General features: G+C 35.8%; 1 protein-coding gene across 2 annotated transcripts in view; it reads right to left on the bottom strand.

Moving 5' to 3' along the window:
* The window catches only part of LOC129245538 (probable nuclear hormone receptor HR3), a 99694-nt gene that overhangs the window by 13112 nt on the left and 61896 nt on the right, over window positions 1–24686 (bottom strand). The window lies entirely within an intron of this gene.

Raw genomic sequence — 24686 nt, 5'->3', positions numbered from 1 at the left:
GAGTTGACCATCGGCCGCGCCATTGGTGAGATAGAGAAAGCAAGCTCTTTTTTGTCTAGGAAAATTATATTGACAAGACCGGCTAATGCAGAGCTTTAAATGAAACGGCTCTCCAAAATTAATTGGAGCGTTTAGCTTTACCAACGGAAAAATATAAAATTGTGTTTTTTTTTAATTTTTAAAAAGAAACCTCACGGTAGCCGAAACTTTCATTTTTAATAAAATCAATGACGGCAATGAGCGTAAATGAATGACAATTTTTAATTACTAGTAGTCTTAGAGTAAAAAAAGTAAAGTACTAAAGATAAAAAAAATAAAAATTTGGATCATATGTACTTTCATATGTTATTTTAAGATAGGCATAAAACGATTAGAAAACCACTACTGTTAATGACTTTGCTTCAAACTTTGCTGTACTTCCGTTACATTTATTTATTTAGTTGCAATCTAGGTCTGCTATTGGAAAAATCGGTCTTGCGTCAACTCACCGAGCGCTGGGCTAGTGCGCAAACACGCAAAGTCGCAAGATCTTTTTGGCCGAGGGTGGATCGAGAGCGCTCAAGGGAACTTCTAAGGCTAACAAAGCCACAGCTATCGAATTTTGTAGGTATCCTCAGCGGACACCGCCCGTTAGGTGTTCATGCGGTGAGGTTTGCGATTGCTTCGAGCCCTTTCTGCAGAAGCTGTCTGGAGGACGAAGTGGAATCATCTCAGCACCTTCTTCTCAGCTGTCCTGCTGCTCTCGTCGGGCTAAGGTTTAAACATCTGGGCTCTCACTTTTTCACTACACCGGCAGCTATTGCGGTAAAATTAATCAGTAGTCAAGCTACTAAGTAACTCAAGGCTTATACAAACGGAAATCGCCACTGTTGGTTGTTATCCTCTAATTCAAACCTCTTCTTCCGTTTTCTCCACCTGTCTGGTTCTTCCCCCTCACCCTTTCCCCTCCCCTCCCCCTGTATGGTATCACAACGGACCAATTTTACATTTTTGTACAAGTGGGCCCCTCGCAACAGCAGCCATTTAACCCAACTGCCCAAATCTAGATTTTGGTAAAGAAAAATCTATGTCAAAAGTGGTTTGGGGCTTACTGTATTTCTTCATCGTTCCAAAAATGGGAGAATTAGAAGCATCGTTCTTACTCGATCTAATACAAAAATATCATGATTTCGGTGGCTTCCAGATTGAGGGTTAAAACGAATACATTCAAGTGAGAAGAGCAAATCAATCGCAACTCATATGGTATAAAAAAGTCAATGATAGAATAGTTCATTTATTATTTATGGATTTTAAGTTAACTAACACACACTTAGCATTATAGGAAGGTATGGGATTATGAAATCGTAGTGGCCGAATAGCAAAACGCACAAAAATTTTTTTGAAACAGCTTCAGCCGTTTTATCCGACGGACATTGTAAGGTCTCCTTATGAGGCGACAAATGAATAAGACTTTGCAACAACGTAATTCAATTGACTATAGAAAAAAAATAGAAATTTCGCATCAAAAACTCCTCGAGGGTCGTACACCTCCTTAAACGAACTTAGTAAAGAGTCAAGTATCGAGATTTATAAAATGCTAAACAAAAGAATGTTGTAACATTAAGATGCAAGCAATTCCTACCATACTAAGCTGTAACATAATCAAGATGGGCTTGAAGCTTGATAGAATCAGCAAAACTCGTGACCGTTTGAAATATTTAAAGACAAATAACTAAAAGGCTGAAGAGGACGCAATTCAGAAAACAAAAACATGAGATTGGTTACGATTGACCTCACTGGCATAAACCCATGCAATTATAATTTCAAATCACTTTAAAATTGTAGAAAGTTTGGAAATTGGCCGTGGGCTGGTGATAATGTTTTTATTGTCACTTTTGAAAGCCACTCCTTTGTTTTCCAGGCTGCACTGAACTTACCCATATTAAGCGACTGAATATTATTAAAATTGGGGAAGCAATTGCCAAGTCATTCTTAAGCAATAAAGAGCAAAATCCATCTACATCTGATTTAACTGATAATTTCATTATTGAAATACTTTTAATGACTTCATCAGTGGTTAAGAGAATCGAAGCTAGAAGCAACATAATCACTTAGGTCTGCCTCAAAGTTCGAGCTGAAAAAGTCCGCAAAGAGAGTAAAAGGACTGCGCACAGGTTTCATTATAAAAAATTTGTAACGGGTTGCTTGAACACGAGTTCAATCAAGACTTTGACGTTATATGAAATATAATCATAACGAGTCTTTCGATGCATGCAATTATTGGTTCATTTTTTTAAGATTCGTTACAAAGGGTGGTTTGTTATCATTAAGGTTACATTTTGTAGTTAATATCATGACGAAAGAGACTTGAACACCCTAAGAATAGCAGTCATATTATTTTTAAAAAATACTATTTTTAAAAAATACTTCTTTTGATGTGCAAGCTTTATGCGTACGAAGATGGATACACTCGAAAGTTCAAAATGTTTTTTTTTTTTGGAGTGAGCAAAGTAAGAAAAAAACTATGTAAAATATTTTCTGTTACGCTAATTATTAAAAAAACTAAAATTTTAAAATACAATTAATTTGGCATTTATCGACAGTCGACTAGCTAATCTTAAGAATTGCTTCAATTTTAAAGTCTCTGTTTACGGTTGTAGGCGCTACAGTAGTTTGAACATGAACTTGTGGTGCAAAGTTCCTTAAGGTTTCAAGTTAGCCTTGAAAATAAATAAATAATTATGCGATAAGTTTAGAGAAAGAGCTTTGTCGCCTTATACTCTCAAAAACTGTAATAGCTGTAACAGTTAACAGGATTCGCCTAAATATCGATATGGGTTAGCGACAAGTAGAAGTAGAATTACTAATTCTAATGTGAATTTCTTCTAATTCTAATATTGCCTTTTGAAACAGCCCTTCTAGCCTAACTTACACACATACCTCCATAAATATTTATCAATATCGATAACCTATAGGCTGCTCGAACTAACCTTTGGTACATAAAAAATTCTGATGTCGTACTTTATTGTTACTAAGAGCCTTCGGTTAATAAAAAAATAATACAATAAATATGTGCATACTCGTGCATAATTCCATAAATATGGTATATAAGTATGCCCATATACATACATATATGTATATAAATATGCACATACACACACATATAAACACGTAAGCATATTAATTAAAATGTGTTATTATCCGTTTTTCAGTTGCTGTTCGTTTTAAATATTTTATTTTAATTTTTATTAATATTAGCACAACGTCAGTGTTTAAATTTCCAAGAAGTCGTCTGCCATTTAAATTGTAAAAAATTTATTTGTTTTGAGTATTTGTTTTCGCTTTATTGTTATCGTTATTATTTTTGCGTATTATTTTGGCAGCGAACAGCAGGCCAAAAAGTTGTTGCCTTCGTTATTGTTGTTGCAACTGCATTCCAATAACAGAATTTTCCAACACAAATTTGTATGCGACTACAACGAGCAATAAAAAGCAATGTAAACAACAAAAATAACACACACTCATACGTTCGCACGCACACTCGCACAGATGCATATCTTCACCTGCATACACATACGCACGCAATGACACGCAAACGATGCGACGTCGCTTGGAAGGTGCAACGAATGCATGCCACAGCGCATTGTTGTTCTTTTGATGTCTTACATGTCAGTTTGTAGTATGTTTGTTGTGTTGTTTTTGTTGCATTATGAGGATAAAGCGGGTCTGTGGGCCGGTGCAATGCAGTGTGCGAATGCGAAATCCGACGACGTAAAATACACAAGAGAAAAACCAAAAACAATGGCAACAACTGCAAACACAAATACACCAACTCAATAGCGAAGACAAATGAGTAGCTACAATGCGAGCGACGTAGGTGCGGTGAGAGGGGCGAATATTGCACAAGCGACACGGCATAAGCACCAGCACCAGCAGCAGTAGCAGTAGCAGCAGCAACGATAATAACAACGACTGCAGCACAAAAAGCCACAAAACAGTACCGAATGCTAGTCGCAGCAAAAATAAAAACAACAGCAGCAATAATAAGAAGCAACCAGTCAGCCGCACGAACGGCCGTACTGCGTCGTGCCGCACAATGAGCCCGCTCGCCAACAACCAAACAAGCAACCAAGCAGCCAGTCAACCAGCGAGCCACCAGCGCCAATGATTCGTTTGCCTCGTCAGCTTCGGTTCGCATTCGTATTCGCAAAGCAGCTTCGTAAGTGGGTCAACGCGATGTGGGGTCATTGCACTGCAGAAAACACTTTGCAGTTAGCACGTCGCTGGCGCATAAGCACAACCAGTCATACACACGCACACACACAGAGTATAGTTGCATGCAGGCGGCAGCAAAATAAACAAGGCACACACACACACATATACCTCTGGCTTGCTAGCCATTAGCGGATTCTACTACATCATTTTAAGCGGCGTCGACGTCGTTGCAGGCGTCAACGGTGAACAACTCCGCCTCAAAGCGCACATAACTCTTCTACAGTGGGCATATTTGTACATATATATGTATTGGAGACTAGTGTGTTTGTGAACGTTGGCGTAAGCGCCAACGGCAGAGTCTGCGAGAACACTGCCAGCGTCACATGTCACACATATCAGCGCCGTACTCTTACTTGCTCTTACTCAACTTACTTTTGCTCTCGCACAGCATTAGCGCGCTCTACTCAGCCAAACAATTGCAGGCGACAATTCTAAGTATTCTGCTTCATTGTGCTCTACTCTGTTCTATTCTACACTATTTTATTAAATTTCTATTTAGTTTCTATTCACTGTCGTCGCTATAGTGTGCTTGTGTTTTTCAATTCAAATACTTATGTATGGATGTATGTAGTGTTTCATCAACTATTTTGGTGTTGAGCTTTGCTGTCTGGTTTTGTCTGGTTCGGTTTAGCTGTGGCGAACTCCTTAATTCTAACTCCAAAACACAGTATCTCATATTAACTCATAAGTACATTTATGATAGACACATGTTAATGCAGACGTACATATGTATGTATTATATGTACAAATGTGTCTGTTTGCATATGTGTTTTATAAGCACATTAGCATTAGTAAATATGTATGTGTGTATGAATGTAGTGGTAGGCCCAATGCTTCAGTGTGTTTTTCGACCCAAAGACGGTTCCAGATGTGCAGCTGATTTGACGCTTTTAAAGCCGCTGAATGTTTCATAGAATTCATATTTTCAAGTAAAGTCTGTGCATACATATGTATGTGCGATTGCATGTATATACACACAAGTATACTTATGTGTGCGTTGTAAACTTAAAGAGCAAGTAATATATTCCTGATTCCTTTGCGTACTACTAAATAGTTGTCAGTCAATTCGTTGTTAATGGTATCTGTGTTGTTGTTAGACAATTCTAGACAAAAACCGCCTTCTAATCATTGTATTCCAATCAGTAAAACTCCTCATTACGGACCGCCCTGAAGCTGTTAGCTTCTATAAGCGCACAAGTTTCGTGCACAAAGATTCACTACAAATAAAATTTCTCTGCAAAATTAAAAAAGAACACAACCAAGCAAGAAGAATGAAGGCCCAGAAGAAAAAATATTCTTGTTATTTTTTATCATCCACACACAAAGAGACTAAGTCAATTCATTGATCAAAGTGTAATACAAAATAAGATATTTTTTTAAAGAAGCTCACTTAGAATTTACACTGTCAACTGTGTATTCCATTAAAACAATTACAATAAAGTAGAAACAACAACAACCCAAAACTGCTTCCGTAAAGCAGGGCTCTCAGAAATTGAAGAGAGTCTCTCAAATTTTGATCTCGAAGATGATATTCCACTGGCAATTTGTGCTAAATTTCAGGAAGCACCCGAAACGGCGAAGGAAGACAATTTGAGGGAATTCAATTTGAGGAATAAAGCGATATTATGGACATTGGTGATTCAGACAAAGAATCTAATGACGAAATATGTGAGCCCATGACATTGTACCTTGAGGCGTAAAAATCTGGCAGACTTTGTAGCTTTTCAACATACCAAAAATATCGACAGGCATTTTGAAAATGAATATTTAAAAATGAAAAAATTAATGCGTAAGCAATCAACTATTACGAAATTGTTTCAACCAAAGTAGTGGTTATTGCACAATGTACTCGTAGGTTCTCTACCTCATGATACAAAAATAAGGCAGTTTCGCTTAAAGACATTAGCAGCCTTATTAGCTCTCTGACTTTTGCAGATACTACGACACCTTTTTCGAAATATAGCTACCAGATTGAAAATTGTAATTAATTTTTTTTCAACTACTTTAATATCATTTCGAACTCTATTTTATAATATAATAAAAAGAAAAACAAAAAATCAGTTGCGCGTTTGCAAGTTGAAGTTTTTTTAATTCCGAAATACCATAATTTATTTTTATTTCTTGTGAGCTAAACGGTTTTGTAAAATTTAATTTTTTTTGTAAGTTATTGCTAATCAAACTTTTGAGTCATCCTGTTTTCAGGAATTTTTATCTCAAAACCTATTGGTCCTAGAAAAAGTTTGGTTAATAAGAATGGTGAGGAAAGGAATAAAATTCAATAATAAATTTTTTAATATTCAAATTTGATTCAAAAATACAAATTTTAAATAATATCTTTTGTTGTTGTTTTTTCCACCAAGTTCTAAGAACGTATTTTTATTAGATTTGAAAATACCAGAACTACTAAAAAATATTTTTTCGATTTTCTTGTCTTTCTTTTGTCCCTAAGGCCTCTAGAAACTTTTTTACAGAACACTAACGGCACGCAAACCCCTAGTTTTCAGATAATATTTTGCTGCTTTAATGTATATATAAATTAAAACAGAACAAATGTTATGAGGAATTTCTTTGTAGTTGCTTAATAGAATTTTACACAGATTCTCAAAAAATAAATAAATAATTGGCGCGCACACTTCTGCTAGGTGTGTGGCCGAACTCCTCCTCTTATTTGTGGCGTGAGTCTTGATGTTCTTCCATTCTCATATATTTTCATTCAATAAATTATCAACAATTTAAATAAAATTTTAAGATTTGACAAAACGGAAGCATATCAACATTTTGACAATTTTTCTTATTTTTTTAATCTTCATTCCTGTTTTTACAAAAGTATAGTTTATTGCCTCACAAAAATCATATGAATCCTGTTTTCCAATTAGAAAAATTCAAGAGGTAGGTAAATACATTTTTAGTAAATTTATATATTATCTATTATATATAGAATATTATTGGCGGTTACATCGATAGAGGGGCTATTAGATATCTGACCAAGCTTCTACTCCAATTTGTGTTGTGCTTTTTGATGCTGTTTCCATTTCAGTCACAGTTTTATGCCAATTTCGAATAGCAGATGCTTTTTATGTGAAGCTGTTTTTAAAACCGAAGTACATTCGGAAGCTCCCTATTGCCAGCCGATGGACGATCATCATTTCAAAAACCTTTTTTCATCAAATGACCAAAATGAGCTTTCAACCCGGATTCACTGCTACGACCCGCGCCACTTAATTTTTGTTCAGTTAAAAAGGTAAGTTTTTAGTTGTTTCACAGTTAACCAACACATAAAAAGTAATGCATAAATATTCACAATAATCAGTTTAAAAATTATGTTAAAAATCAGCTGGAGTAATGTTGAACAATTTTTAGCAAGTTCATAGACCTGAATGAGGTTCACCTGCTTTTCTCTTAATTCCTAGGGAGCTTTCACTTATTTGGGACTTTAAATATGCTATGCATTTGAATTTCTAGTCTTTGGCATTTACATGATATCTCAGAATCGGACATATATTTTCTAGGGGGTTGCGGTATAGTAACCAAGCCGGCCACCTTAGAACTTCATGCATTTTTGCACTGATAACATCCAAGTTTCGTTTTCTTTTTATTTTTGCGTGAAATGCAACCGCAGCTCATTCTGGTTCACACCAGAACACCACGAGTATCGAGATTTAGCAAAGAGAACGAATTGGTCGAGAAATATTATCAACAACAAAAGATCCGTACACATCCCTTGGCTTCTGAGGAAGACATTGGCATGCAGAATGGGCGGACGAACAAAAATCACTAGTGAAGTGTTGGAAAAATGTTTTTTCTCGGTGAACTAATTGATGATACATATAACTTTGTTCATAGTATAAGGAGCGCGGCATATTGCAAAGTTTTATGCATTTTTGTCAGAATTTTTAGAAACATTTTGCGTATGCAGTTTTCCAGCCAATTAAATTTAGGGGCCAGTTATTGTGCCAGTTTAAAATTGCTCAAAGTCCTTTGTGATTTTTAATACATTTTTGTTTTTTTTTTCGTTGCAAAACAGCATTTTCTTCCATATAACGAATGCTCGAAATTTTTGTATGGAGAAAATGCGCAAGGCCGCCGCAGAAAAACATTGCCAAAAATCAATGCGATTTTTAAGCCACTTCCAACTTGTACTTTGTCATATCAAAATTTAATACACTATAAAACTTCACACTCAGAATTTAAAAAAAATTCGGACTAAAATGCTTGAAAGCTTTATGGAAATTTTTTGAATTTTTTTAAATTTTCCAAAATTTGAAAATTGTAGTTATAATTATATGATTCTTTTGTAGTACAAATTATATATTTTTTAATAAAAATATGTAAATAAGCAATTAAAACTTTGCACTATCCATTTATTAAGTTTCAGGGGCAAAGCTGGCCACCGAAGAATTCGATGCCACAACCGCTGATGGTGATAGCAGCCGGTAAAAACAAATGAAAGGTTTTGATTCCGGTTATTGCTTCCGATTGGCGTTGAGTTTTCCAATTTGGAAGGCGTGTATGAAGAAACTACCACGCGAGACATTTTTGTCGATTGCGTATATCCTTTGCGAGTGCTAGGTGGAGGTACAGCTCTCTAACCAGAATTCATAAAATATTCAAGACAAATATTGTGTTTTTAAACCACTTTCTATCTCGGAAAAAAATAAAGTTCTAAGTCCGTTTTCTCTAACTGATTAAGGAAAAAGCGATATCCCAAATGTTTGAGCAGGTCTGAAGAGAGGCACAAGGGATGGCGACGAATTGATTTAAACTTGCATGCCTTTTAATAGCTACTGCAGAAGGAGCTTGTTGGTATGCACTAGTCTTTTGTAATACATCAACTGGTTGGATGTTACAAAATACAGATTCAGTTATTATTTATGCAAAGTAAACTTAAAACTAAAAATTTATAAAATAATAACAGTAAATTAAAGTTAAAACTAATTTAGTTCTTCCTATAAGCTAGCTGCCCATAAGCTTGACAGAGCTATCGGAAATATTAAAACAAAAAAGTGTTTAAGCTCTTTGCAACAAAGGTAAAGATTTGCTGAAGAAAATGCCTTAGAGAAATCCAGAATACAATGAAGGGATATGTTACCATTGTTCCTTGCCATCAGTGACTTACATACCTTTGGAAAGGCTGGTAAAATGCTTAGAAGCTTATAATCACTAGGACTATTTTCGACTACAGGAAAGATGGCAGCCTTATGCCATTCTGTTGGAAGTTGTGAAGCAGTGACTAATAATATGTATTAGAGTGTCTAGAATAAATGGCAGCACAAATTTCACAAATTGCGGAATATCCCATCCTCCCCAATGTTATTCGGTATCCATGACAGATAAAAAAATGAAAACTTCCGATTCAGTTACTCCACCATATTGAAACCCTTCCTGTAAAGCAAGATTGCTAAAAAAGCTATTTTTTAGCAAATTTGGATATGTTTGAACACTTTCTTTTTGTTTTTTAATATCAAAGCAATATGAATACTTTTATGGTAAAAAGTTCCACTGACTTCCTCGATTTTTTACTCTAACATAACTCACTATGTATTAAAACCTACTACTTTTCGCTTAAATGGTACGAGATTAAAAAATAATGTGAACCTCTTCCAGCCACAAAATGTATTTGAACACATATTAAGATTTTTTTTTGCGCAGAGCTTGTTTTATTACCAATGAACGAATTTCACTAAAAAAAAAAGTATTTTTATAACCTGGTTATTCATTTTATATGATAGGAGGACTTCTCAAACACTATTGATACAATTTTTTTGGAGTGCAGTTGTTGCAAAATAATGAGTATCTAAATCTCGGAATCTTAAAAATCGAAAAAATTTACATTCTTAGTATATGCCATCGTTGGGGTATCAATGACTTCGGTAAGAGCCCTTAGATATTTATTCTGAAAAGTGCATTAGTCCTTTTATTGTTTAACCTTTGCAATACCAATCTTGGAACCTCATGATCTGGTGACGTCATTTGTTACTTCTTCTCAGCAGATCGTAAAACGCTAGTTGCATAGAGTTATCCGCCTGGTCATCTCGTCCCTCACATATCCCAACATTGCTATATTTCAGAGTCCAGAAGAGTATGGCTATGGCGTTTAGGTGAACCAGTAATGTATGTCATCAACACATTACATTTTTTTACAATTCTAGCTGGTTTCAGTACTTCGTCTCCCATTTCTTTCAATGCCTGCGTTTGACTTTCAAAAGAAGTGGCGGCATTTTCAGCATGCGAGCTCACTTCTCTATATCAAGAATACCCGATAGGAAGACACTGTTGCTGTTTGATATCTGCGTCCACCGTCCACTTACTGCCTTGATTTTCGCGTTCAAGAAGGCAATTAAATCTGAGATACAAATTAGTAGTCGGTTTACTAAAAAATCACAATACTTGGCTTAATTTTTATTTGGTTTCTCAAACATCGAATAGAACGCATGTATATCCTTGGCCATAAGTAGATTTCGTCGATTAACAATAAAAACCACTATAAAATCACCATCAAATTGTAGTTAAAATCAGAAAACCACAATGAAATCAACATTTTCTAATTCTGCAAATTTATGTTGAATTGATTAACCTTCGCTTAACATTTTTGCAGCGATTTCAGAAGTTCTTCCAGTTATAGAAATCAAATTTATAACATAGATATGATTGTGAAACCCAAGTGAAGATACATATCACCAAAAGATAATCGCCTAAAATGAAAATTATAGCCCTGACGGAATGCTTGAAGTTTCTTTTTTCTGTCATATGTTTTGGTTGTTTTTCAAATACTTCACAATCGGTTTTGGTTTCGGTGTTTGTAACAAATCTGGTTTGGTTTTTTTTTCTACTATTGAATTGTTTGTTGGTTGTGTTGTTGTTGTTTTTTATTATTATGGTTCTTGTCGGTTTTTGGTTAAGAATAAAACTTTAGACAAAGCCTTGGGGCTGAGTGTTGCAACATGCCCGCAAGCGGTTACGCATTGTTGCAACGAAAAACAATAATAACAAAACAAAGCATATAACAAAAAAAAAAACACAAAAACAATCTCTGAGCTGTGAGAATACAGAGCAAAATGGAATGGAGAATCGCACTAACAATTGAAGCAAAGTAGTAAAAGCAACAACAATAATGAGCAACAAAAGAAAAAAATATCAACACCAAGAAACACTAGAAGACTGAGCACAAGAAGAACAACGGGGCAACGAATGTCCAATAAAGTTAAGAACTTTAACAGCTTTAATGCAAAAATGACTGACACACGAATGGGCGGATAAAAATGTAGAAAACATGAAAAATAATACCAACAAAAAAGAACACACGAACGAATAAGCCGAAAACTGGTTTACATTTGGAGGATTGAAGCAAAAAATCCTCAAAACATTCAAAACAACTTCGAAACACACACACACTAGCGCATATGCACGTATAAGTATACGTATATGTAAACTTACGAATTGCATGCGAGCTGTCAGACAGACAAGCAGGCAGATGGACGGACGGACGCCGGACACATAACCAGCAAAGCCAATAAAGTCACTAAAGCGGTTATTGTGGTGGTTTCAAGTGTTGTTGTTGTTGTTGTTGTCGATATGCATCCCAGTACAGCAATGCCGATAACTTAAGTAACAACAACAAAACCAAAAACAAAGTAGAGAAAAAAATGCAACAACAATAGCAACCATATGCGCAAAACGTACAACAACGGCCATTAATGCGCGCTGGAAGTGCATTGCTGCAAATACATACAAATGCCTATACTTAGCAAAAACAACATCGGCGGCAAATACTTGGCAACAACAAAAAACGCAACCGAAAAACAAAAACAAAAAAGGCGTGCAGTAATCACAACAAAAATAGAAACAAAAAGAACGCACCAACAAAAGCCAACAAATTCAAAAAAACATCAGCAACAAAAAAATTACAAAAGCAACAACGCTGGCTGGCGGCAAACCGGACGGACAATTGCTGCCATGCCTTATTGCAGTTGCAGTCACTCAGCCAGCCAGTCCGTCATTCAGTCAGCCAAAAGCAATAACAACACGAACAGCAACAGCAACAATATAACCATTAGATTAACTGCATACACCAATAACATCAACATCAACAACAACAATACCATCGTCATGGAAAAACAGAGTTTTTCCCCACTGTCTCGTTTTTATTTTTGTTTTTGTATTTTTGTAATGTTTTGTTCCTTTTTCGCCGTTTTGTTTTTGCTTTGTGTTTTTCTTCTAACTAATATCCGTCCTTGGCTGGTGTGTTCAACTTTGTCCCACTTATTTTCATTTGTTGGCTCTAAACTCGGTGCCTCATAGTTGCATGCGCGCACACCAACACCAAAACTAACACCAACACCAATACCAATCGCAACAACAAAAACACCATCTCATGCAAGCATTCGAATAAATATACTAACTAAAACCAATTCGCATACCCGCACATACACGCACACACACACACACACGCGCGCGCTCAACCACGTATATGTACACTCACAAACAATTGCATTCATTCGCACTTATCGCCTGGTAAGCAGGCAGGCAGGGCACCGTTTGCATTGTTAATGCACGGCGGAGGGGCTAGTGGGTGGCGGGCGGTGGCCCGATGACACAGTTGCACGCAGCCGAATCGGCGAATTGGCGAACACAACAGAAAATGCAACACAAATACAGACGCGACAACAAACACATATTACACTCGTGCATACTTGTGTTGTACACATACAAAAAGGCCTCAACGGTGGTAGTGTACCGATGGCGCGCGCATACAGAAAAGCAAACATAGACACAAAGCAAAAAACGAAGCAGCAGACACAGACGCAAATAATGAAGCGGCACAGCAATGCGGTGCAATGCAATGGGATGCGATGCATTGTGTGGTGTCGGTTGATAGGGCGGTGGGGCAGTGGGCCGCGCATCAGCATACTCAGCACATGCACATACACACACGTATAGGCACAGCGGCAAACACAAACACGTATGCGAATTCACGCAAAACTATTGAGCGCAAAGTGTGCGAGCAGCTATTTAAGCGACCCAGCGACCGATCGACCAACCGACCCACCGCCCAGGCGAGCAAATGATCACAAAGCTAGGCAATCGAGTTATTCGCGCAGATAAGATACGCAGATGCGATGCGTTTTAAAAATTGCCATTTGTCGCTGCGAAAAAAATGATGTTAGATTATGGTATGAAAGAAGAACAAATAGAAAAGAAAAAAATGAAAAAAAAGAAAAAGATTGTTTAATATATACATAGGAGTATATAAATATGTACATATGCAAATAAATGTGTATATGCATATAAAGAAAACATAGCCAGGAATTTCTTTTCTGGCACTTTAATAGGATTTCATATTCTCATTTGTACTTCAAAGTTTTCGCTGCAATCGCAATGAAATATACATTTATTTTTATATATGTGAACATTTCGAACAAGAAAAAATACTTAAGTGGACTCAGTGCTTTTTTCCTGTGCAGCACTTCATTACTGGGTTCGAATTCAATATTTAAACTGTTGATTTTAAACTTCAAGGGCTAAAAGTAGTTAGAAAAAATTAGAAAAAATATTACACAAAGTGCTGGAAAAAGTACTCTAGGTTAGGTTAAATGGCAGCCCTAGCATAGGGCACACTTAGACAAATATTAAAAAATAAAAAATAAAACACTCTAACTTTTGAATGTTAATTTATCGACTTCTATTCGTGTTTTCCAAAAATTCATCGCTAACTACTAGCAAAACAAAAATGCATTCAATCTCTCATTCAAAATTAGTCTGTCAACCGGACGCGTGAGCTAATCTTTTCAGAGCGATTCTATTTATATTTAGCAACAAAGACTTTCCTTTGTAACTCTGAAAATTTGTTTATGCTGAGGCTGGCGGTCTGAAACTTTGAAAGAATTGATTAGAAGAATTGATAATTATTGAAATTACAGAAAATATTTTTTAGTTAAAATGTTCTCAACCATAACATTCTATTTCTGAATCTATCACTATTAACTATATGCGCCTTAAGGGGACAGATACCTGTAAAATTTCTATTTTTTTTTTTCATAAAATGTTAATATAATCCTTTAAGAATATATAAAAAAAATTTTTAGAACGTAAATTTAAGTAGTTCTTATATTATAGATCATCAAACGTGACGACTCTATTCTTTGCGTTCGAGCGCTGGGAGAGGTATAGTTATGAATTCAAACTTTAGACGCGTTTTTCTCAAAACTATATTTTTCGAATTGACGTCTACGATAAATCGCAAAGTTATTAACCAATCTCCCTGAAATTTTTCACACATCTTTTTTACGATATAACTTTTTATGTGAGTTTCCAAGTTTTTTAAAAATTAAAAAAAAAAATAATATTTTCAAAGCAAAAATAAAAGGAAAATTCGCCCCAAAACTATTTTGTTTTTTTTGAAGCATTTTATTCCGCGAATTTTTTTCCATTTTTTTAATTCGTATAGAAATTATGACATTAATAAACAAAAAAATTTTAGGTTTTGTGTTTTCAGGTCACTGACGCCGATTGAGAAGCCTCGCTGTGACCTTCCTGGAAGAATTGAGTGTACATGCGCCATTTTAAATGATTAAACTAAAAAAAAAATGTATGTTATTTTAATGTATAAATAAACTGTATGCCAATTTTGAAAAAATATGACTTCTTCATTTTATATAATTTTAATGAAAATCAGGGAAAATATGGCCGTTTACAGGTATCTGTCCCCTTAAGAGTTAAAAGGCAACGCCACACAAAAAATATTTTAATTAATGCTTTGTGCATTCTTTTGAACACATTTAGTTTGATACCCATATCCTAGCCTCTAATTTTATTTTATTATAATTTTGAGTTTTTATTTAAATTTTGATGGCAACGCCTTTTGAAAATATTGCTAAATTAAAGCTAACTTTGCCTTTAAGTTAAAATATGTTTATATATTTTCGGACATTTATTATACATTTTTGTAATAAATTCCGTAATTATTAAATTATTTTTTATTTATTAAATTTTTTTTAAGTTCTGTTCATTTAATGCCTACGTACATCTTAATATTCAACTGAAATGTGTGATAAATTGGCATTCCCGCAATGAAATTCAGGTCAGAACGCTTTAAATAAATTGTCTTTGAAATATTGTTTTTCTCTTATGTTGATACTCAAGCGCTAATACTTATGTCGATTTTCTAAGAATTTACTTTTTTTTTGTAATACAAGGAGCTGGCAAAACCCAGCTAAAATTAGTGTTACACAAAAACTATATATGGGCCGTATCCATAATAGACTTCCACCCGAGGCTTTTCGAAGAAATTGTTTATGTCTTTATATAGTAAATGTAGAGATTTTGGAACTTAAATTACTACAGGCAGAATAATTTAATGAGCTTAAGGCAAAGCTTTTAGTTTTATGGGTTTTTTCTGGATACAACTCAAAAGAAGAGGATCTGGCTTCGCTTTGCCTTCCCAACTACTGCTGGAATTTCTTCATCATCATTATTTGTGAGCAAAATCTAAATGAATAAAAAGAATTGTGATGAACCTTTAACACGGAGCAAAATGCAAGAAGTTATCATAACCTAACTAAAAAAATTTTCATTGTTCAGCAAACAAACAAACAAAAAAAAATTAATAAATAAATAAATAAAAAAAAACTCTTGATTTAATGATTATCGTTAAATTTAATTCAAAAAAGTAACACTTTACTAAAAAACAACAAAAATTTTAGACAAATTGAAAAAAAACCAAAAAAAAATTAAATAAATAAAAAATAATAATAATAAAAAATCTAGAATTAATCATTATCCTTGAGAGCAAAAATTGAATTGAGAATCGTAACGGTTTACTAAACAACAGAACCTATATTATAGACAAATTACAAAAATATCAGAAAATTTTTTGGTCTTGAGTCAAGTAAAAATATTACACCGTATTGTATTAATTTATAATGCTGCATAATCAGGCTTACATTTTCTCATCATCATTTGTGGGCAAAAAAATAAAATCCAATCGTAGTTACACCCATTTCTAGCTCCATCTGTATTATTAGTAGCTGGGAAATAGTTTTCCGATATAACCACAGAGAATAGCTGATCACTGCTTAAGACTTAAATAAGACTGCAATATGCATTAAACTATTATATAAAAATATGAAAATTTCAATGAATTGATTTCGATACTTGTATATTGATGTTGTTCCAAAAATTGGACACTATTATAGTACCTAATAAAATATACCGATGCATAGCAGCAGCCACAAAGCGAGGGATACCAACCAAACGCTATTGAAAACTGTCGATGGTATTGAACAACATTGATTGTAGTTGTATTCTTTTGAATACGAGTGGCAGAAGCTTTTCCCAACCCTGTTAACTCAGCTATAGCAGTGCCTGCCATTCGGAGGCGGTGTAAAACTGTAGGTCCCTGCATTTGTGCAAAACATGAAGACGCACACTATAAATAGGAAGAGAAGCTCGACCAAGCACCCAAAAAGTGTTTGATGCTTAACTAAGGCATATTACCGCATTTTCTGTTGTACTACATTTTTTGTAATATATCACTTAAAACGAATCAATATTATTGATAAACACAAATGCATCTTAAAGCAGTAAGTAATTTTTGATTCATATTTAATATTTATTTATAACCATAACTGACAGTAACGGCCAGCGCTGAAAGTTAAGTCCGTGAGAAGTTTGGTAGCACCCTTTAGTCTATCACGAAATATGATAATTTCAACGTAATGCTTTTCCATGAATATTTTATTGCGAATACTATGTTATTTTTCATTTTCAGAAGTCAGAATCAATGAATGGGTCCAGTTTCAAGCAATTTTATTGCATAGGCATAAACATAGAAATTCCGATTTTCTTTTCTATAAGAGGTTAACATGGCGGAGGCGGAAAACATAAAATACAAACAACTATGTCAGCTAAATACACGATGCCTGGTCTTCACTTGGTGTTTGTGTTCGTGTATGCCTATATGGCATGTGTATGTAGGTATGTATGTAGATGTGATCGACCACCAGGGCGTATGAGCACTTTGTCTGTGTGCAAGCTTTGCAAATGTGCTCAATTATTTTGCGTACTCGCACATGCATACACACCTACACATGTATGTACCATGCATAATATGTGTGTGTATGTTTATGTGAGTGCATGCATTGCGATGCGTTTTACATGCGGCTCGCACTTGTAGTTTTTTAAAATAATGTTAGATAGATGATGGATGATTGCCAGAAATATCCGAGGCGTCTCGGTGCGGATATGGTACGAGCAAATAAGTCTATAAGTAAAATAAATAAACAAATAAAATGTGCATGGAAAAAAGATAAGGAATGAAGGCAAAAAGTGTGTAAGCAAATAGTTGCTTTTAACAAGTACAAGCATACATATTTTTTTAGAGTACACTGCCATGTATGCTGATGCATTATGTATGTGTGTATGTGCATATATGTGTTTGTGAATGTATAAATGTAATTCTCTTTTGTGTGCATTGCGTGCGAAGTTTTGCAATAACTAAGATTTTTTGCACTTTTAACTTTTTCGCACTTGCCTGTACTATGCATTGAAGAGAAGACAGCACAGTTGTATACACACACACACATAATTATTTGAGGCTTGAGGGGTAATTCTCATCATTAATGGAAGACAAATCACGCAAGATTAAAGTTTGCAAATATTATGCATACAAACACACGGTGGAAATAATTAAATACAGTATTGCATAATCTACATATATGACAAGAAGTCAGACGCAACTTCATTTACCTTTTTTTTGCATTATTTCTGATTTTGAAAGTTAAGACTTGATTCTGGCATTTCTAACGTCTTAGATACATCGCATTTCTCTATATCTGACTCTTGTCCTTCTATCGAAATTTCAATAAAATATGTAGCATAGAATATATCAAAGAATTTATTAAATTTTTCCCTTAACTACTCGCTCGAGATGAACCCAAAATGGACTATTTTCCAGAATAAACTACAAAATAATTAAGCTAAGAACAAATGCATGACTTCAAAACTCTCTGATGTCACGTGAACTAGTTTTTATGATACAGAATACCTTAGTTCAGAAGCAATGATTATTTATATTTATTTATTTAATTTGTTTTATTAGTTTATTTAACACATTTTTATGAACAAAATTTTTCTAAATACTTTGCGTATTCAGTTTTATTGTCCATTAAATTTTAGTGCAACAAATTGGAAGTTTGATTTACCTCAAAAATCGCGTTTGTTTGAACTTTTTTGCTTACCGTGTAGATCTGTCTTCCACATAAAACCTGTTTTTTATTTCGAAAAACATACAATGCCATTCACGAAAAAAAATTGTTAAAAATCAACGCAATTGTTGACGCTACTTAAACTTCAACTACTACAATTTTTGGTTTGGCTTTTAAACTGTGTATTTAAAAGTTTTATAAAAATATTGATTAAAATATTGTAAATTCTGTTGAAGGTTTTACCAATTACCAAATTCAAAATTTAAAATTTTGACTCGCATGGCTTTGTTAAAGAATGAGCAATACTTTTATTGAATAAAATAGTTAAAATTAAGTTACAAGAATTAAATGTCGAAATTTATGTACAGGGGGAACGATATGAAGTATTACCTATTCAAAATACCATAACTTTCTTGTGTGAAATTGATTTCAAAGACAAAATTTTTCAAAAATGACTTGACTATAGCCTCCAAACGGTCAAAAAATTAGTTGTATGCTACACGAATGTGGTCTTGAGGTATTTTGGCCCATTCTCGTATAATCGCTTTTGTCAGTGCATCCATACTGGCATATTCTTTAGTCCTCACCTTGCTCTCCAAAATGGACCAGATGGAATAGTCCATTGGACTTGCGTCTGGCGAATTCGAAAGCCATTGTGTGGACGAAATGAAGTGTGGATCATGATTTTTTAACCATTCTTGTTCCCGATAATAAGTCGCATTCACTTTGACACCAGGCTCGATAAAAACGATTGGAGAGCATTCATCAGCGGTCACTGCTGCCCAAACCATTACTTGCGATGGGAAATTCCTTCGAGTGGCCATACATAAGCTCAAATTCTCGTATGAGCATTCGGTGAAGTAAACACGATCGTTTTGAGTGTTTATGAACTGCTCAATTGGGAAATTTTTTCATCAGAAAACACAATGTTAGGAAATTCTCCACGTTCATGCAAGCGCAACAACTCCTTTGCTTTTTCGCACCGAACTTTTTTTTGCTGGGGTGAAAGATCGTGTGCTTTTTGGAACTTGTAATCCTTGTCCTTGAGCTCATTTTTCAAAATGCGTCGAATGCTGTCTTGCGATATTTTCAGTTCTTTGGCCTTTTTTGTCCACTTCGACCTGGATTTCGTTCAAGTCGAGCCTTCACTTTCCGAACCATTTCTGGCGTTGTTGCGGTTTTTTTTTGGTCCACCTCCATAGCGTCTTGCAATGCCACCAGTATCATTGTAACATTTTATAGTGCGATACACAAACATTTTATTCAATTTGAGGTGACTGCATCATCAGCCAACCAGGTGTTTGATTGCAGCCTGGCTGTCAAAATAAATTTGTCGTATGTATGTATATGCAAGAATTACAGAATTACAAATTTACAACCACTGGATTTAAAATTTACACCAGATTAAGAACCTCAACTTCTTAGAAAAGTTTAGAAAAAAGCAGACGTGAGCCTGCACACATCTATACTTACATATGTTCATATATACATTTATGCGTCTATTCCATTGTGTAATCGAAAAGGGCATTGACCAACGACAACACCTAGATTAGTAATATTTGATCTGTACACTCTGACTGCGCAAAAAGCAACAACAGCCTATACGACATTATTAAAGTAACAAACCTTTGTGGATAAGAGTAAGCGTATGCATATACATATGTATATATGTGTGTATGCATATATTTATTGAAAAATCGTTTTTTGATTAGTAATGCCTAAGCACAGCATTCAAATAAATCATCCATAAATCAATAAAATAAAAACGAATCGACATTTACAAACACACGGAATATATTTTTACAACTATTTCCACTGCTCGGCGAGTACAATGAACTTAAGCAAATTACTCATACTGCAAAAGTGAAATAAAAATAAATATTTTCAATATTTGTATATGCGATACAAGTAAGTATATTTCCACGTATGTATGTACATATGTGCACATGCAAATATATTTCGTACACATATTTCGATGAGCAATTATATACTTTTACATACATACATATGTATATAGATATATTTGTCCACAAGCTTTCTAGTCTCGACTCCTAACAATCTTAATGGCTAGTTTTTTTTGCATGTGTGTGGGTTTTTTTTCCATAATGTTCCATAGTTTCTCCCAGCGCCTAATCCTACTAATTTCCTAACCCCATCCTGTGTGCGAACAATGGAGTTAAGAACCTAATTCAAATGCTATTATGTGCATATAAATATAAGCGAATTAATCTACGGTTGACGTGAGTAAGGGAAGGCGCTTAAAACGTGTGAACAATGAATGCCTTCCTCCACGGTTGGCGCGACCGCGCGCTCATCACACTGCTGATGTAATACGTGAAGTCGTTGATTAGTGGCCCAGCGGGCATTTACATCGTTCGCTCGATTGTTGCGTATACAACGTCATCACAACTCCAACGATTTCACAACTACGTCAACCTTACCCAACCTCAGCTACGTATCAAGCACTCAAGCTGGAACTGTGGCTAGCGCTTAGACGTGAGGTGGAGCAGGTAGACAAAAATACCGTTGTTGCCAATTGAAAATGAGAGGTGGTAAAATCTTTTTGAATTAATTCAAAGGCAAAAGAAAGCGTAGAAGAGTAGCCGATATGTATTCATGTATGTACATACATATATACATATGCTTGTAATTATTGTTGATGCGCCCTCCCTAAGGAATCGAACGGCCGCTAAATTTCTATTTCAGCCACTAGGCTGTCAAATAAAAGTCAATTTGATACTTTTCGTTTTATTTGCAGTTATGGGTTAGTGGCCTGGCGGCGCGTCACTAGAGAGCATGCGGCAGTCGCTCCTTCTCCCGCCTTCAACGTCTTGAGCCCATTTTTGTTCTAACAACCATTCAGTCTATGCGTGTATGTACATATACATACATACATATAAATACAATGCATATATTCGATATGAAAAAAGCTATGCGTTTGCCAGCTGTTCGATCAGCGACGCTTTGCGTCGCTCAGTCAGCGCAGACGCCGTATAACTGTAAATTTCGTGGACATAAAAGACGAACCCTACCAAAATATGAGCGAGCGAACACAAAAGCGACTATAGCACAGCTAGACTAGCCAGCTGGTTGGCTGACTGTTGGCTTCTAGGCGCATACATCGCAGAGCTCGAGCAGCGCCGACGACGGCACCTACAATTGAAGCAAACTTATAAAGCTACGCACACACACACACATTGTTTTTATGGATGTGTGTGTATGCGCACGCTCGTCTTTCGGGTGAATGACCGCCGAAAATTAAATTTTTGTCGATTTTAGACTTTTACTATGTTGACGTTGACGATTGCGGTGTCTTGCGCGTACACCATACGCCCCTTGCTGCTGCCAGACTGTTCAGCCTAAAAACGTTCGAGCATTCGTTCGATTGCTTGCGGTTCGCTGATTGTCGTATAGGTAGTTTGTGTAGCTGGTGGCTTTTGTACAGCGTCTGCCTTTTCCGTGCGGGAGCAGGCACACATACGCACATACATGCATAGGTATACCTACGTAAAAACGCGCTGATAGATATGGTGAGAGCGAGAAATTTACGCACTCGCGTGAAAGCGCTCAACGAATAGTATCGATATGTTTGCGTGTGTGTACTTATCAGCCCACACTTATGCGTTTGTTTGTATTAACATATGAATATAGGTATGTATGTGAGAATATGCTCTCGTACAATGGCTGCACGCACTGCAGAATGCTTTTGGGTCTATTTCGGCAGCTATTTACGCTTTTTGCTGCCTCTCTCTCGCAAAGCCACTGTTGTAGCCGCATCCAGCGCATTCTTCGTTGTACCGTGGGTAAAATGCTATCACTTTATTCAAATTTGGTTAGTAGAAGATAGTACAAATTATTAATGGAGTATATAATATTATTTGTTGTTGCAAAATGCGAAACTGCAATACTGGAATAATAACAAGAAATTCTGGAAAGAAGGTGTTATTCTCTCTCTCCTTATCGGAGATTATAATATTTCTAAGCTATCAATATTAATGATGTAACCTACAAAGTAAATCAGCTTTTCAATAAATTTTGTATAAAATCTATTCTACGAGTATTATCAGTGATGGACATTCGTTTGCACGCACTCACTCTTTTGCAAAAATTTGGGTTCATATTTCTATAGCTAACTGTGTAGTGTATATTTTGTTATTAATTCTATAATGTCTTATAAAGGGTGGTTAAGTTTCAAGGGCCGGTATTGATTTTGAATAAAATACAATTTTTTTAGGAAATTATTGTCATTTATTATGATTTATTGGCATGGCTCAATTACGTATTGAACACAAAATCGGCCAAATAGGCGCAGCGGCCTCGGCGGCACACCTCCATTCGAAGGTCGAAATTTTCGATGACGTTGAGGAATAATTGAAGTTCTATGCCGTTAATGTGCGAATTATCTCATCCTTTAGCTCTTGAATTATTGCTGGCTTATCGACGTACACCTTTTCTTTCCATTAGTCCCGAAGAAAGAAGTGCAACGGTGTCAAATCACAGACGTGTGATTATTCGGCCATCAAATTTTTCGCGCAAAAGAGCCATTGTTTCGTTAGCTGTGTGACAAGTGGCACCGTCCTGTTGAAACCATCGTCCACATCTATCTTCCAATTCGGGCCATAAAAAGTTCGTTATCATAGAGAGAAGTACAGAAATTTGGTACGAAGGCATATGCTATTAATCCCATACCAATTGAGTGAAATTGTGATTAAAGGAAAAGGGGACGCAATACTTCACATACAGATGGAAATTTCCATACTCCCTTGAAAAGTAACATGTAACGCATATAAAAAAGTGGTCTAAGCCCGCTATAAAATGATATTGTAAAAAGTTGTTTCCTAGTTTCTAAACATGAAGGTTGCCATTTATATTTCTGGGGCATTACTAGTGTTGTCGAGCGCCATCTGAAATTCCAATTGGAAAATTTGGTACATTTTATTATACACGCGCTCAGAAAATTTTGATGTGCCAGGCATATTAATGTTTTTTATAGAAGCATTAAAAATCATTTGGGGAAAGAAATGGAATCCAACCTTGACCATTTTCTTGCGACTATTTTTCAAGAAATGTTTAACAAAGTGGCATTTGCTTTTCTCCCACTGTTATTTCTACTCTCTCTCTCTCTCTTTCACAGATACCCTATCTCGTTCTGTAACTCTCCACCTACGATCATTGGCGAATCGAGACTTTTTTCTGCTTGCGCATCAAGTAAGAGCGTTTTATTTCAGTTCATAATGAATTTTTTACACTTTCCTCCCTATCTCAAACGACAGCAAACGCTTCCTCATCTGGGTTTATGTATGTATATATGTAAATATATAATATTCAAGACTGCCGAATTGTGCGTTGCTGTCGCAATGCCCCCTGCTGCTGATAGCACTTTGCGTTGCTTGCCAAGTAACATTGTCGATTTTTTGGAAATTTTGTTTGCACAATTTGTTTTGGTTTATATTATTTGGTATGTATGTATGTATACGTGCGTGCGTGCTTTGTTTGCTTCACCAAACCATAGTAGTCAACGCATTTCTCTTCGCCTAACGCTGGCAGCGGCGACGGTAGCGTCGACCAAAACGAACAGAAGCGTCGCCGTCCCAACGGTTTGGAGAAATTTTCCCCAAAAATGTATTTATGGACACTTTTTGGGCTTTCTTTTTGCCAACACATGCATACGCACCACAAAGCTGAGCAGTGTCGGCGAGTGAGCGGAGCAGTTGCTTGCGTGTGCAAGCGCGTTTCAACGCTTCACTCATTAGCACAGCACACGCATAGGAAAGTGCTAGCGCGCCTGCTACCAAGTAGAGTGGAGTGGTGTGGGGTGAAAGGAGTAGACGTACATATGTATGTAGTTGTACGGTCACGAGAGGTTAGCCGCTTTCAGCTGGCGAGTGCAGAGCTTACGTGCATTCTCGATGACAGCTTTTTCTGTTGTTGTTGATTTTTTTGTTGCTCTCGCAGTGGCGATTTGAATGTGATAAGAAAATGGAATGATAGAAACAAGGCGAGGCAAAGAAATAGGAGAAGTTGGTGCAGCAGCGGGTGGTGGATGAGTGCGTGCGTTGCTTGACAAGCGGTAGACGAGCGAACGCATCACCAACAACGACAATAATAATGCCCAAAAATTCGGTAAGAAATCAACGATAATAATTTTTGTTGCTGTGCGTAGTACATACACAAATACAGTATACGTATACCAATACACACAAAGAAAACAAATGTACGCTTGCTAATAGC

This window comes from Anastrepha obliqua, chromosome 4 (assembly GCF_027943255.1).
Source record: "Anastrepha obliqua isolate idAnaObli1 chromosome 4, idAnaObli1_1.0, whole genome shotgun sequence".
NCBI classification, from domain to species: Eukaryota; Metazoa; Arthropoda; class Insecta; order Diptera; family Tephritidae; genus Anastrepha; species Anastrepha obliqua.
This window is presented reverse-complemented; position numbering and strand designations above follow the sequence as displayed.